The following is a 15,812-nucleotide window of genomic DNA, read 5'->3' as shown; positions in this document are numbered from 1 at the left end:
AGAAAGTAAAAACTCTCTTTTCATTGTGAGAAGAGGAAGGAAACTTGGACTTCTCCTCCTTAGTGAAGAGAGCCTCCACTTTCCTTACCTTTAACAACAATTTTCCTCTTTTTCATATCAGCACACCCTTGCTGGGGCTACTGGTTATGACATGGAACCACTTACTAAGAGGTCTAAGGTTCAATCCTTGGTAATGCCTCTTTTTTTTTTTTATTTTCTAAAGAAGAATCCACATAAGGCCCATACTATATCATGTATAAATCTATTTGAATTATTAAGGCTTATTTTAATCATGCATAATCTATATTAATCATGCATAAATCTACATGAATTATTAGAGACCCTATGGGTGTTACACTAACACCTCTTGATTTGCTTCCTTTTCCTAACACTTCTTCTTTAGTTCACAAGGATGGCAAAACAAAGGCAGAATATGTGAAGAAGCTTCATGAGCAAGTTAAAACTCAAATTGAGAAGAAAATGGAGCAATATGCAAATCGAGCCAACAAAGGGAGAAAAAGAGTTGTCCTTGAACCTGGTGATTGGGTGTGGGTTCATATGAGGAAGGAACGGTTTCCTACCCAAAGGAAATCAAAGCTTCAACCAAGAGGAGATGGACCATTCCAAGTGTTGGAAAGAATTAATGACAATGCTTACAAAATTGATTTGCCCGGTGAGTATGGTGTTAGTGCAACATTTAATGTGCCTGATTTGAGTCCTTTTGATATAGGTGATGAAGACCTAAATTCGAGGACGAATTCACCTAAAGAAGGAGGGAATGATGTGAGCCCAGAAGAGGCACTGAAGGGAATTGGGGGACCCATGACGAGATCCAAGACTAAGAGAATGAAGCAAGCTTTGGAAGGCTTAATAATGGGGCTCAAGGAAAAGGAGGATCAATGCACAATGGAGGCAACAACTAAATGGATCACATTCCTTCAATTTAAAAGTGAAATTGGACCAACACGAGGACTATTTCATATGCATTTTTGGGGGGATTTTTCTAAAGTGACTTTTGATGTCCTTTGTGGGTTTTTAATACATTTTTGAGAGTTCCTAAGCTAGTATAATAAATACCATGCATGCATGGTTGCATTAAGCTAGTATTAGGGATTAATGGTTGCATTAGTGGATAATAAATACCATGCATGCAAGCATGATATTTATTGCATAATTAGTGCATAGTGGATCTTAAGGGATGTTAAATAGGGGAACTCTTGTATGGAAAATCAAGTTTGAATGAAAATTTTAGTTTCTCTTTGGTGAGAGCTTCCTTTTAGTTCTTAGGCAAAGAACTAATTCCGATCTTATCAAGGCAACTTGTGGCGATCAAACCCCATGACTTATCACTCACCTTCTCATCTTGCTTGAGTGTGACATCAATACCCTTTCCCAAGCTGAATTTCAAGGCGATCCATTTACAAGGTTCCTTATCACTATGAATATACTAACTCAAAGCAGGTCAAAAAAGGTGTTGCACTTTTTACAGGTCCCTCAAAAGAATACCAAAGGGGGAGGGTAAGGGATAATGTAGAAATCCAACAAACAAAACAAATGTAAAACAAACTAAGATCATTTGTTTGCTTTTTACATATTGTCTCAATATTATTTTTTTTTCTAACTTTAACCTAGGTTGTCATTACCTCAAAAAGGAGGTGATTGTTGATACAATTTATATTAATGATATAACTCAGGTTTTGATAAATGACAAGGGATTTAAAGTTAGAGTGTTTTGTGGTCTAATTACTTTACCAAGTGTGCAGGAGTTGATTTCTAGCGACCCACCCTTTTTACTACTACTCTCTAAAGGCGACCGTTACCTAACTACTACTCTACTTACTAGTGTCACTAACGCTATTTTTAGAATCAGTTAGATTTATCACAGTTCAGAGGAATTCCTACCGAAAAATTTCGACAGAGTCTCCCCTGTACCGGTGACCAAATCCATAGTACATAAGATATATACGCAGCCACAGGCAGCTGGAACACATTTTTCACAACCACGCAGTTATAAAAACAACAGTAAAAGAAAGAACTACTCCAGTAAAAACAACCAACTATATCACTCCACAAATAATTAAAGTGACTAAATGCATATGCGGAAATAAACTCAACTACAATCTCACAAACTTCATAATAGTGTTAAAGAAAAGAACTAAAGCATAAACTCTAATCAAATAGGTCTTGCAGGTTTGGTAGCACTCTCTGGATCTCTCCATAGTCCAGTCACCACACACCTTCATCACCACCACCACCCTGTCGCCTCCCTTTCATATCTTAGCTTTTTCCTTTATCTGTAGTAGGAGGAAAGAAAACAAAACTATAAGCGAAAACGCTTAGTAAGTACTAATCTATCTCACAAAAACTCGAAGTGCATAAAAGTAATGCAATAATATTGAAACTGAAATGCTAAAGCAAAGCTACATGTACTCATGGTATACAAAAATAAAACTGAATACTAAACATGCTCACTAACTGACAAGAAAAATAAGGAAACTAACACTGTAAGCTTAGAATTAAAGAAACTAAACTTCTATTGATTCGAAGCATAAAACTTATTTCATTTTCTTAGATCCTTGTACCAGAAATTAATCTTTTAATTTCTCTTTTACTTTCTTCTTCTTTTTCTTTTCTTTCTTCTTCTTTGGGCCCAGGCTTAGTACGATCTTTGTTTTGCGCGCTCTCTAATAGTGACTGGGGTAGCGAGCCTCCAGCCCTATGAGGATAAGACCTCGGTCTTACCAGGGCCAAGACCTCGGAATTGGTCACCTGGATTTGTTTAACGACAACCTCGGAAGTCGGGTACTAGCCTCTTACTTTAATTTACTTGTTATCTCTTGTTAACTAGACTTTAGTCTTTTTCTTTACTCATGCTTCTTATAATCTTTAATTGGAGCCTATTAGAATCCTATAGATATATCTAACAAGTATAGGATTACAACTAACCAAGCATGCTATATAAAAATAACATAAGGGAAGCAGATCTGAACTCTCTAAGCATGTTATAAAACAAAGCAAAGGAAAGCAAATCTGAACTTACTAATCATGCTATAAAATAAAGCAAAAGAAAGCAACTTTGAACTTACTAATCATGCTATAAAATAGAGCAAAAGAAAGCAACTTTAAGCTTACTAATCATGCTATAAAATAGAGCAAAAAAAAGTAACTTTAAGCTTACTAATCATGCTATAAAATAGAGCAAAGAAAACAACTTTATGCTTACTAACCATGCTATAAAATAGAGCAAAGAAAGCAACTTTAAGCTTACTAATCATGCTATAAAATAGAGCAAAAGAAAGCAACTTTAAGCTTACTAATCATGCTATAAAATAGAGCAAAGAAAACAACTTTAAGCTTACTAACCATGCTATAAAATAGAGCAAAGAAAGCAACTTTAAGCTTACTAATCATGCTATAAAATAGAGCAAAGAAAACAACTTTAAGCTTACTAACCATGCTATAAAATAGAGCAACTTTAAACTTATTTGTGCCTACACGACATTTTCCTGGATGTTTCTTTCCGCATGTGGTACACTGAGGGAACGTAGGTTGCTTGCTTGCTGGACCACCTTTAGTGTCGTTCCATTGCTTTCTCTTGCCACTGTGATTTCCTTTCCAGTTGACTTTTGCCCTCGTTCAACGCCTTCAAGTAGTGTTCGATGATCAGGGCACTGCTGATTAACTCTTCGGCAGTCTGCGGTCTATTAACTCCGCCGGCCACATTCAGAGCTATCTCGGGTCTGAGCATCTTCAATATAAGTCTGACCCTTTCTCTTTCTATGCTGACCAATTCTGGGCATAGGCGCGCTAGACGGTTGAATTTCTTCACAGCTTCATTAACTGTGAGGTCACCTTGTCGGAACTCGGTGAACTCATCATAGTGCTTGTTGGTCACATGCATGTGAAAGAATTCCTCAAAGAATTCAGTCTCGAAGTCTGTCCATCTCATTTGATTCACTTGTCTCTTTGCTTTGACTTGGTCCCACCACATTCTGGCATCACCCGTAAGGCAGAACGATGCACATTTGACTTTCTTGTGTTCGGGCCAATCCAATAGCTCCACTATGCTCTCCACGGTCTTGAACCAGGCTTGGGCATCCCATGGCTCACAGTTACCAGAGAAGGCTTCCGGCTTCAGTCTCTGCCATTGAATCAGATACGCCTCCTGACGAACCACTGGAGCTGGGCCTACCGGTGGTGCAGGTGCGAGTGGCACTGGTGCAGCTGCAGGTATAACTGGCATCGTATTCTGATTTCCTGGTGGGGTAGAAGGATTCCCTTGCTGATTCATCAGAGTGTTTATTATTTGCTGCTATTCTGTGACCTGACGCTGAAGTTCAGTGACTACATGCATCAGATCAGGTGGAGGTATTATCTCATCGGCTCTAGTATTGCGTCTTCTAGCCATGCTTATCTTCATGAATGACAACAAGGCTAGCATAAGTTATTATTAATCCTAATCTACCATCATGCATACTTAAACTAAAACTGTAACCTATCAAATACTAAAAAAAAATGGAGTAGACATGCATAATTAAATTAAAGCATTCCTTATCATACATAAAAAAAAAAGTAATAGCGTAGGCATAGAAATTCTTACTTGGAGCGGCAGGATGTAGGCTTGATGTGTGTGTAGTGGAAAGCAAGAACTTGGCTCTGATACCAAACTGTAACGCCCGCCCTCCCACTGCTCAAGGAGAGACGGGGTTACTTGCTTACATACGTGCATACATATAAAAGAAATCATGGCAGCGGAAACAGTTATAAATTTTTTTCTACACTAACTACAGTAAATATCATGCTTCTCATATTGAATATGTAGACATACTGATGTTCATGCATTTAACTTAATTAGTATCAACTACTTGAAACATGATTCATGATATCATAAGCATACTAACATGAAATAAGGAGAACATAAGTGCATACTATCCATACTAGTGCAAGTATCATCAAAGCATAATGACAACACATGGTTCATACGCAACTTAAAAACATATAAACATAAAGCAGTTTTGTTTTCTTCCACCATGCCACTGCCACACACACACTTGCCCTTCCTACTGCTCCTCTTAATTTAGCCATTCCTTTCCTTTTTCTGCAGTACAAGGAAACATAAAAAGACTATAAGCCCATGGGCTTAGTAAGTTCCTTTCCTACTCACAAAAACCATGATTCATACATGAACATAAAGTGATAACATGTACATTTGGTAAGTCATAACATAACATGTGAGAGCATAACATAAAGTCATATCATATCATGTGAGAGCATGATCATAAAATCATATCATATCATGTGAAGGCATAAACATAAAATAGAAGATGCTAACCATGCTATAAAATAGAGCAAAGAAAGCAACTTTAAGCTTACTAATCATGCTATAAAATAGAGCAAAGAAAGCAACTTTAAGCTTACTAACCATGCTATAAAATAGAGCAAAGATAGCAACTTTAAGCTTACTAATCATGCTATAATCCTTAACGTAATTGGAAATAAGCACCTTTCATGGAAACCGAGTTATAAGAAGGGATACTGCTGTTATCAAACATCTTCGCATGATATAACAAAGCGTGTATCACTAAAATCTACTCATGTTGAATTATTTCCAACTAAGCAAAGTATAAGGAAAGGCTGCTTCTACTGACAGTAAGGATGTATTCTGCACTTACTAACATAACATTAAAACTGCTCGAGTTTATAAAATAAACAAGCAACCAAATTTGTAATGCTATTAGAAACAACACTACAACATAAACGATTCTACACTTGTTTAAAGAAGCTAGACTAAGTTTGCACTTGCTAATAGGCAAAGTATAATCCGGTTATGCACTTGCTAATAGGAAAACATAATCCAGTTCTGCATTTATTTTCTTTGCATAAGGTCAGATTCAACTTACTGTAAAGCTAAAACAAGCATAAATATCAAAATTCACAGCTTAACTCCTTTCTTGTAAGGCAACCCTAAATCCCCAATTCTGTTTCATCCAATTGACACAAAACAAGAAGTGTTATGAACCTGTTCTAAGATCCCTAACATCATCATCTCCTACAGCCCAAAATCTGTAGCCATCCATAACAGATTCCTCTCGGAACTGAGGCACAGCAAAAACCGAAACAATCAACTCACGGCAGCAAACCCTAAACATCATAATTCTCTACCAATAAAGTTCTGAAAAACCCAAATGAAGCAATTCTTCCCAGAATGGATGGCACAGTAGAAAACTAGAACTCATCCCTATTCTTTCTTTGATGATCACGGCAGATTCAAAAACAAAGAGAAACAAAACCGAAAACAACTCCTACCACAGGTGAGTAGTACTTACCGAGCATTCTTGGACTTACAACCGAGAAGAGGAAGACTCTAGGGTTCCGGAGCGATGGAGATCTCGGCTTCTCCCTCGTGCTCACGGTGCTCCTTGCCGAGGTGATCCCCGTACGGGTGAGGACCGGCCGGAAAAAGCCCTCGCCGACCACCGGAGGGATGCTTGCTCGCTGCCGCGGTTCCGCCCGAGAAGGAGTCGCACCGTCGCGTGAGAAGGGGAGAAGAAAGAATCGGGTTTTCGGCCGCAGAGGAGGAAAACCTAGGTTTTCTTTTAAAACCCCGGCTTTATTATTAACTACTCCTTAAATATATTTCTCTTCCTATTAGGTTAACAAAACGTGCGTAGCTCGGCTGGTCGGATGCGTCCAGTTAGGTCGGGTTCGACCCGAGGTCACGGGTTCGAGCCTCGCCTTCAACGGTTTTTGTCAGAATTTCTTTCTTTTTGTAAAAATACCAAACGACCTCCAAAAATTACGTAAAAATACTCTAAAAATTTCTAAATATCTCTAGAACATTTTAAAAGCATTTCTAGATATTTTTGAGGACATTTAGAACTCAAAATAGGAAAAATTGGGTCGTTACATGATTGGTCTAAAGTGTTAGCGTCGATTTGTGCTAGAGGGGGGGGGGAGGGGTGAATAGCTCGTTGTGCTTCGGTTGCTTGCTTTGTGATGATGATGTGCAGCAAAAAGAACATGAAATAACAATACAACGCTAACACGTAGATTTACTTGGTATCCACCTCAAGATGTGCTGACTAATCTAATGATCCACACACGACGCTCACTCCACTATGAAAAAGCTCCTTCTCGGTAACTACTGGAGGTGGAGAAACCTTGTACAAGCTCACACAACAAGATACAACTCTAAGCAAGAAGTAAATAAAAAAGTGTACAAAGCAAAAACCTCTTCTTGCTTGATCTCTTGTTGATGAAGATGTCTTTGGACTAGATGGAAAGTGCAACAGCAGTTATCTTTCATACTCAAAGTCCGGTGAACTGTAGTAGTGAAGAATCGTGTAAGCGTTGTTGAGAAGAAAGCTCACCATGGTCTTTATACTATGCACTCCTAGGGTTCCCATGCGATTGGGCTTGCTCCCAATCGATTGCAACGTTAGATCGTAGCAATCTCAACCGTCTAAAACCTATATCCAGTGCAACGACCATTTCCCTATCGATCGGCTGATCAATTGGGGAGGCTAAATCGATCAGCTGATCGATTCAGCCTTCTTCTGTGCTTCTCGCGACCGCAAGAGAAAACTAGCCCCAATCGATTGGTTGATCGATAGGCGGTGCCCAATCGATTGACTAAACGATTAACCACCCTTGACTTGCTCAAACCAAGCTCAAGGGTCCCCAAATCTAATATCCAGTCAACCGTGCCCTGTTGGATCTCCTCATGCCTAGCATCCGGTCAACTATGACCTACTGGGACTCCTTCACCAAGTGTCTGGTCAACCCTTTGACACACTTGAACTTTTCTCCTCATGCCAAGTGTCTAGTCAACCTTGACCCACTTGGACTTACTGTCTCGTGCCAAGTGTCTAGTCCTCCATGACCCACTTGGACTTTTACCAGATCTTTGGTCACCCTTGACTCATCTGGATTTCCTTGTGCCAAGTATCTAGTCAATCCTTTGACCTACTTGGACTTCCCAACACCAAGTGTCCGGGCAACCTTGACCCACCTAGATCTCCACGTGCCTGGCTTCACTCACCAGGTCTTTCCTTCTGCCTAGCTATGATTTCATAACTGCTACAACATATTTTTGATCTTTAGAAGATCAGCAACAATCTGTTGCTGATCTTCTGAAAACCAACAGCACAGTCTTCTTATAGACTAGCAACTATCAGTCGATTTTATCCCAAAAGTGGTTGATGGATCTAGAGATGTTTGATTCATTTCAAACAAAGTCCTATGTGCTTAGCTCAGTCTCTTGATTATAATCATGGGATGCATAATATATCAAATCAAATATCTTTGAACGAGCTTCAATTTGATATATTGTGTATCTAATAGTTAAATTCTAATCAAAAGGTAAGGCCTCTAGTAGTACTTGTAGTAACAGAAATGGCTGAAGATATCTGGAAAGTTTTATGTGGATGACTTCTTAATCGACAGTAGCGGAGTGGTTGTTCTACTATATCTTCTATAGACTAGTAACCATCAGACAGTTTTATCCCAAAAGTGATGTGAATCCAAAGATATCTCAAGAACCCACAATGAATGGAAGAAGAAAGAAAGAAAGAACTAAATCGATAAGATTGATGAAAAGAACCTCGACCCAATGCTTAGGAAAGCATGAACCTTGGTATAGAAGATGGTAGACGCCACAACTTGGGATGAAGGTTGATAAGTCTTCGAACGACACAAGGAAATGCCTTGATAAGTTCTAATTCAATGAAGAACCAACAAGTGAGAGCCTCACCGTGCTTTAGATTGAAAAATATATCAAAGATACATGTGTAGCCGTAACCCCCTTTATTTATAGCTATAAGGTGATCAAAAACCCTTAAAAGGCCAAAAGAAAGTCCATTTAGTAAAGACCCGTGTAGAATACTTGGCCATTTTAAGCTTATGATTTTATTACAACCCAAATAAAAGTAGAAATTGAGTCTAAATTAAGCCTACATATCTCTACTACATAGACATGAGACTTAAATGCTAATTAAGCTCATCTAAGGCTTGAATTAGGTTGACTATGTCGAATGACTTGCTCTTGGTCAAACCTTCTTTAATGGTAGCTTTGGCCTTCACATCTTCAATTAGTACATTAAGTGCTTCCTTCATCTTTCTAGCCTTAGCCCTTGTAATTGGACCTCTATTCACTACAACAAAAATCTTCATAGACATCGGTTTTCCACCGGTGTCTATTTCATTTTCGACCGATGTCTATGAAGCCGATGTTAAAAGTCTGCCATTTTAGACATCGGGTTAAAACCGGTGTAGTATCACTTAACGACACCGGTCTTCGAATCGATTATTAACCGGTGTAGTATCACTTAACGCCACTGTTTTATCAACGGTGTAAAACCGATGTAATATTGTATGTTAATAACACCAGTTTTGGGAGCGGTAAATGACCGATGTAATATTAGTTAATAACACCGGTTTTACAGCGGTGGAAAACCGATGTAATATGTATATTTTTTTTAACAGCACAAATTTGATTTCCGAAACAATGAAAAACTGATAATAACAAAAAAAAAAACACAAATATTCACAAATTATACAAATATTCTTCATTCAATAATATCCATAAAATACACAAATATTCACAAATTATATAAATAATCTTCTTACAACAATATCCATAAAATACCCAAACATTCTTTTTACATCAAAAGCTAGCTAATAGATATCAAAATCAAGGTAGAACATTCTTTTAACACATCAAGGTAGAACCGCACTTCAAATGTAATCTAGCATCCATTCAGCCCACTCGAACCGCACTTCATCAATTTCAACTCTGGAGTACTTGAGATTTGTAAATTGTAAAGACACATAAATCCACCATATGTCAAATAACTAAAACAAATGTGTACATGTATCAAATAAATAGAATACTGAGGTTGTCAAAGATTTCAAACCAGCAGTGCATGCATGAGCCTCAGGTAATGTTGAAAAAATCATTGGCTCGTAGTCTCTCTGTCACATCATTATATAACCACTTCAACCATTAACCAACAAACCTAAAAGCATATGCTGAAGCCAGCAGCGAAAAGAGTCTGCTTTGCTGAGTTTTGTAATCAATGACCTGTGAGAGAAAGGTTAAATAAGAATTTGTAACTGCACGAACACACCTTTTCAAGAGGATGAAAGACTAAATAGAATGTTTACTTTAGGTGGATAAACAAGAGGATGATATTGTGGTAAATTAATATATGTATGTCAGAATATTTTTCAATGTAGCACAGAGTACTGATATTGTACCTGAGTCTTAGAAGAACCATCTTGTGATCCAAATTGCCTACAAACACAACTATATCTCACAGCAATGCACACAGCTCGAGATAAAGCCTTAGAAGCATCAGAGACAATTGTTTGATGAACATAAACCATTATCCCATATAAAAGCTACCTTGGGACATCAGATTGCAGATACTTCCCTTCCCTTGTGACTTGTGAAACCCTGGACAATATTGAAAATAAAAAAAATCAATATCATTGATAAGCAATGCAGAGATCACATCTCAAATACCTCAGTCAAAAACCACTACTCATACAATTGCTCTAGTAATGTTAAACTGTAAATAGAATAAGAGAGGTAAACTTCCCTCTGCAGGGTCAAAGTAAACATAATGAAGAATTAGGTATGATCATTTAAACTAATACACTAGTCCAATCTAGAGTCAATATGACTGCATGCAGAAAAAAGATATTACATGTATTAGCCTTAAGAAACATCCACAATAGACCAAGTTTGCCAACTTTGTCAAGATCGATCCTATTCCGAATGAAAATAGATCCATAGGTCCTGATCATAGGATCGGAACATAGGATCATAAGAGAATTAACTTATATATTTTATAATTATATTTAACATTTAACATTTATCATATATTTTTAGTTTTCAGTATATAGTATTACTATGAATATTTTATGACTATTATTCTGAACCGTAAAAAAAAATTATAAAAGAATTATTGTTCTGAACTGCATGGGTGGATACTTTTCCAAGACCACCAGGCCACCACTGCACATGTGTGAAATGGATGCCGTTATCATTGAAACATTTAGGGATATTTTCATCTCAATTATTTTTATAAATAATTTGGTTTTGTGGAGAAAATTATTGTTGAATAATACATGAAGCTATACGATTGTGAAAAGGCACTATTGTCTCAAGGGATCTATTAGTGAATCTAGGTTGGATCTTCATAACACAGATTGATACTGCTACTTGCTTGAAGTAAGTGTAGGGCTGTGAGTAACAAATTCATCTGTTTTGGGATCAAATGTCGCTGTTGTTTCAAGACCTTGAACATTTGAACCATGACCAAGTTCTGTCTGAGCATAGCATCCAATTATTTGCATCTTATAAACTAGTGGTAACCACTTCTTCTGTTGTTCATCAGTTCCTTATTAACAAATGTGAAGACAACAAATGTAAAGACAACAAATGTGAATCATACATATGGTTTCATGAACTTTCCCTATTAGCCAAAATACTGTAAGTTAAATATGTGAAGAAAGCAAATAGCTACCTGATAGAACAAAACTCAGAGACAAACAAATCATTATTTGGCTTAAGCTACAGAATGTGACATTCACATGCCAGAAAGCATGAAATATTAATTTCTAAGGGTACATTGAGATCAATCTTTCTATATATCAAGAGGAAACAACTAAACTCATTTTTTTCAATATTACAAACTTGAAGAAGGCTAATCTAGAAAACACTCAAGTATCATGATAAATGGCTCATGTTTCTATTTAATGCAACTAAATAATATGCAAGAAATTAACAATACGGATAGGAGAGAAATTACTGTTAGTAAGAAGATGATGCAAACAAACAACTAACTGGAAAGGTGAAAACTTACATTATAGGAAAGCTATGCAAATTGAACCATGAAACCATGGCAATGCTAACATATTATCAACAACCAACCAAGCCTTATCCCACTAGGTGGGGTCGGCTAAATGCTAACATATTAACATGTTATTCAAATGGTACTTAATGGAAAAGTGCTTGCTGTAGATTGAGTAACAAATAAAAGTGGGTAAATGGTAGATAGAATGATACACATCAAAGCATTTTAAGTGGGAAAACTGATATTAGCAAGAATATGAAACAATAAATGCCAAGTACATGCCTTCCAAATAATTCTAGCCGAATTCATACTATCTGACATATGAGAAATAGGAAAAAAGGTCCTCACCCAGTGGAGATCTCCATATCCAGGTTCATCTATGAAGATCCGGAACACAGAGGCTTCTTCTTCTGCAACATCAGAAAAGTGGATGATTATCAACAAACTGAAAAGCAGGGAAAATAATGCAGGATCCTTTAAAGTGGTAAATTATTACATGCCAAAGGTTCTACTTCCTTGACAAATCCATGTTTTATTACTTAAACTTGTTGTTGTACTAGCCAGAAATGGTTTCTTCTATAGCTAGATAAGCCTGGGATAGTAATACATTTAAGAGGCACGGATTCCAAAGTCATGCTGCCTAATTTTATCAGTGGGCATGTATCAACCTCATTGAGACAGTCCAGTCAAACCTAAGGATAGAAGATTCAACCTGGTTTCAGCAGACTGACTATTGTTTTGAGCACTCAGGAGGATAACAAAGCAGTTTCATATAAACATGTTCAGAAGATTAAAGTACAATGCTAATAACCTATTGACATGCGCACTAAACAACCTGTATATTGAAACTTTAGTATGAAGACCGATTGCCATAGCTTCTTGTCTGCTGTCATTTGAGAGTATGCATGCTGATTAAAATCTCACTGAGGTCACTTGTTTAGACTGAAAGCTTCAAGTAAAACCTTAATAAGAATTAAGTACCTCACAACTCTTTTATAAAATTTTATAGCATAGTTACTCAAAATCTGAGGCATTACTTGACTTTTTTCTTTCACTTCCATAAGAAACTTCTAAACTTATCGAATATTCATTGAAAAAACAACAATTTGACTAGTTACAGTAGAAAAATATTTTAGTTTATAACATGTTTGGAAGTCCTCAACCAAATGAGTATTTCGTAGAGAGCAGACAAGGGATTCCATGATAGGATGATTTAGTTCTTTGGAACAACTCCACCTTCAGCGAGCTTATCAAACAAACCTCCGTGGTATTCACTATTAAATTAGTAATAGAGTACCATTTGATCCCCCCCTGTCACTTCAGTCAGCTCCATCAATGGAAATAAAATTTAAATTAACTACAACCAAATCGAACATAAAGGGAATTTTCATTCGTATCGAATCAAAAAGTGGATTTCAAAGAGAATAAGCACGACATTATTATGTGAGCACTAGAAATAGAATTTCCCATCGGATGCATAACAAGCATCATCTAGTTCCTAAGAAACTACGCAAACAAGGAATAAAAAGGAGAATAAGTCAAGACGAAAGAAAGAATCCAAACTGTAGCACAGACAAGAGAAAATCAAAATAACTCACTCGGCGAGATCGCCCAACTGCCGCAAGATCCCTACGAGACCGGCCACCGCGACGCCATCCAAGATCGCCTTGGGATCCTCCTTCCTCAACGACTTCTTGTACAGCTCCGGATCTCCCAACCCGTACTCATTTCTCACCTCCAACCGCACCAGCGGCATTCTTTCACTCCTTCCCCTCACCTCCAAAGATCAGAAAACCGATTCGAGCCCGAGATCTCTGCGCTTCAATGGCAGAGTCGACTTGTTCGCATAGATAGGTAAGTCCGGGAGGCGGTGATTGAGAAGGCTCGCACGCGGCGAAGGCGGCTCCAGCGAAGGCGGCTCAACCGTCACGCTCCGCACGCTCTCGCACAGACACACATTCACCGCTAAGATTGCCGTCTCCGCAAGCCACTCACCAAGCTTCGGGTTAAATAAAGTAGACTCTGTCTTTGTGTCCACACGGCGCTGCGATTAGCGAAGATGGCGGCCATGGAGATGGCAGCCATGGAGATGGCTGAGGGGAAAGGACGAAGGAAGGAGGAGCGTGGGAAGGGTGGCAGTAGCAACGAGGTGGAGCGGTGCCTCCCAAAACGCCACCCGAGAAGGGGGCTCCTCTTCTCTTCACACCCAAAGGGAGGAGTTGGAGGAGATGCGGTGTTGTTGACAGATGGTGTTGTTGATTCTGATCGGGAGAGGAAGGGGCTTCGATCTAGGAAGGGGAAGAGGGAGTTGAGGCTGAGAGAGATGGTCGGACGGCTAGCGGCGAGGAGAAAGTGGTGGCGGCGGTTGCGAGGTATACGGTGGACAACGCGATATAGGTTTAGGTTTAGAGGGAAGAGTGAAGTGTTGTAAATTTCGGTTAAGTATTGGTGAGAAAATTAAATTATTTTATTGTATCATAGACACCGGGTTTTAAAAACCGCTGTTAAAATCGGTGTCTATTAATGAAAAAAAAGACGCTCATAGACATCGCCTAAAAAACCGATGTCTATGAGCGAAAATCTGCGCTTATAGACACCGATTTTTGGAAAAACCGGTGTAAAATACTCAAAGACATCGATTTTTGCTTAAAACCGTTGTTGTTCCACTGATGTCTATGAGGATTTTTCTTGTAGTGATTGATGCATAATGGATCATCATTAACATCTAGAGTGGGTTAACCATGATCCATATCGTTAGCTTGTTACTCTCTTTCTTTGACTCCATCATTTCCCCTTTCTCCAAAAGGATTCATCCTCTAATCTTGATCACCTACATCAAAGGGAGAAAGATCAGAAATATTAAAAGTAGCACTCACATTATACTCACCTGGTAAGTCAAGCTTGTATGCATTATCATTGATTCTAGTAATGACTTGAAATAGACCATCTCCTCATGGATGCAACTTAGTACAACGTTTAGTAGGGAATCTTTCCTTCCTCATATAAACTCAAACCCAATCTTCGGGTTCAAAGATCACTTTCTTTCATCCCTTGTTGGCTTGCATAGCATATTGTTCAGTTCTCTTTTCAATTTGCAATCGAACTTTTTCATGCAGTTGCCTCACAAACTCAGCTTTTCTAGTACCATCTAAACTGGCACGCTTAGAGACAGGCAAAGGTGACAAATCTAAAGGAGTTAAAGGGTTGAACGCATATACCACTTCAAAAGGTGAAAAATTAGTAATAGAATGCACAGATCTATTATAAGCAAATTCAACATGTGGTAAACAATCTTCCCAACCTTTTAAATTCTTTTGAATGATAGCTCTCAATAAAGTAGATAAAGTTCGATTTACTACCTCAGTTTATCCATCTGTTTGTGGATGACAAGTTGTAAAAAATAAAAGCTTTGTTCCCAATTTTCCCCATAGTGTCTTCCAAAAGTAGCTTAGGAACTTTGTATCACGATCTGAAACTATGTTCCTCGGTACTCCATGAAGCCGGACAATCTCCCTAAAAAATAGATCCACAATATGGTTAGCATCATCTGTTTTCTTACAAGGAATAAAATGAGCTATTTTAGAAAATCTATCCACAACGAAAAAAATGGAATCCATACCTCGTTTAGACCTTGGTAGTCCTACAACAAAGTCCATGGAAATATCAACCCAAGGTTCACTAGGAATTGGTAAAGGTGTGTACAATCCATAAGGTAAAGATCTAGATTTTGCTTGCCTACATCTTGTTTCATGTGTGGCCAAAAGAAATGCTCTACCAACACTTCTAGAGTTTTTCTTACTCCAAAATGTCCCATTAGTCCCCCATCATGAGCTTCTTGCATTAATAATTCCCTTAATGAACAATTAGGGGCACACAACCTATTCACTCTAAAAAGAAATCTCTCATGCCTATAAAACTTCCCAAATACAGCATGTTCACAAACATCAAACA

General features: G+C 38.0%; 1 pseudogene; it reads left to right on the top strand.

Annotated features, from left to right (window-relative positions):
* Positions 1-13,920: 13,920 nt before the first annotated feature.
* The window catches only part of LOC122031351, a 33,756-nt pseudogene continuing 31,864 nt past the window's right edge, over positions 13,921-15,812 (top strand).

This window comes from Zingiber officinale, chromosome 11A (genome assembly GCF_018446385.1).
Source record: "Zingiber officinale cultivar Zhangliang chromosome 11A, Zo_v1.1, whole genome shotgun sequence".
NCBI lineage: Eukaryota > Viridiplantae > Streptophyta > Magnoliopsida > Zingiberales > Zingiberaceae > Zingiber > Zingiber officinale.
This window is presented reverse-complemented; position numbering and strand designations above follow the sequence as displayed.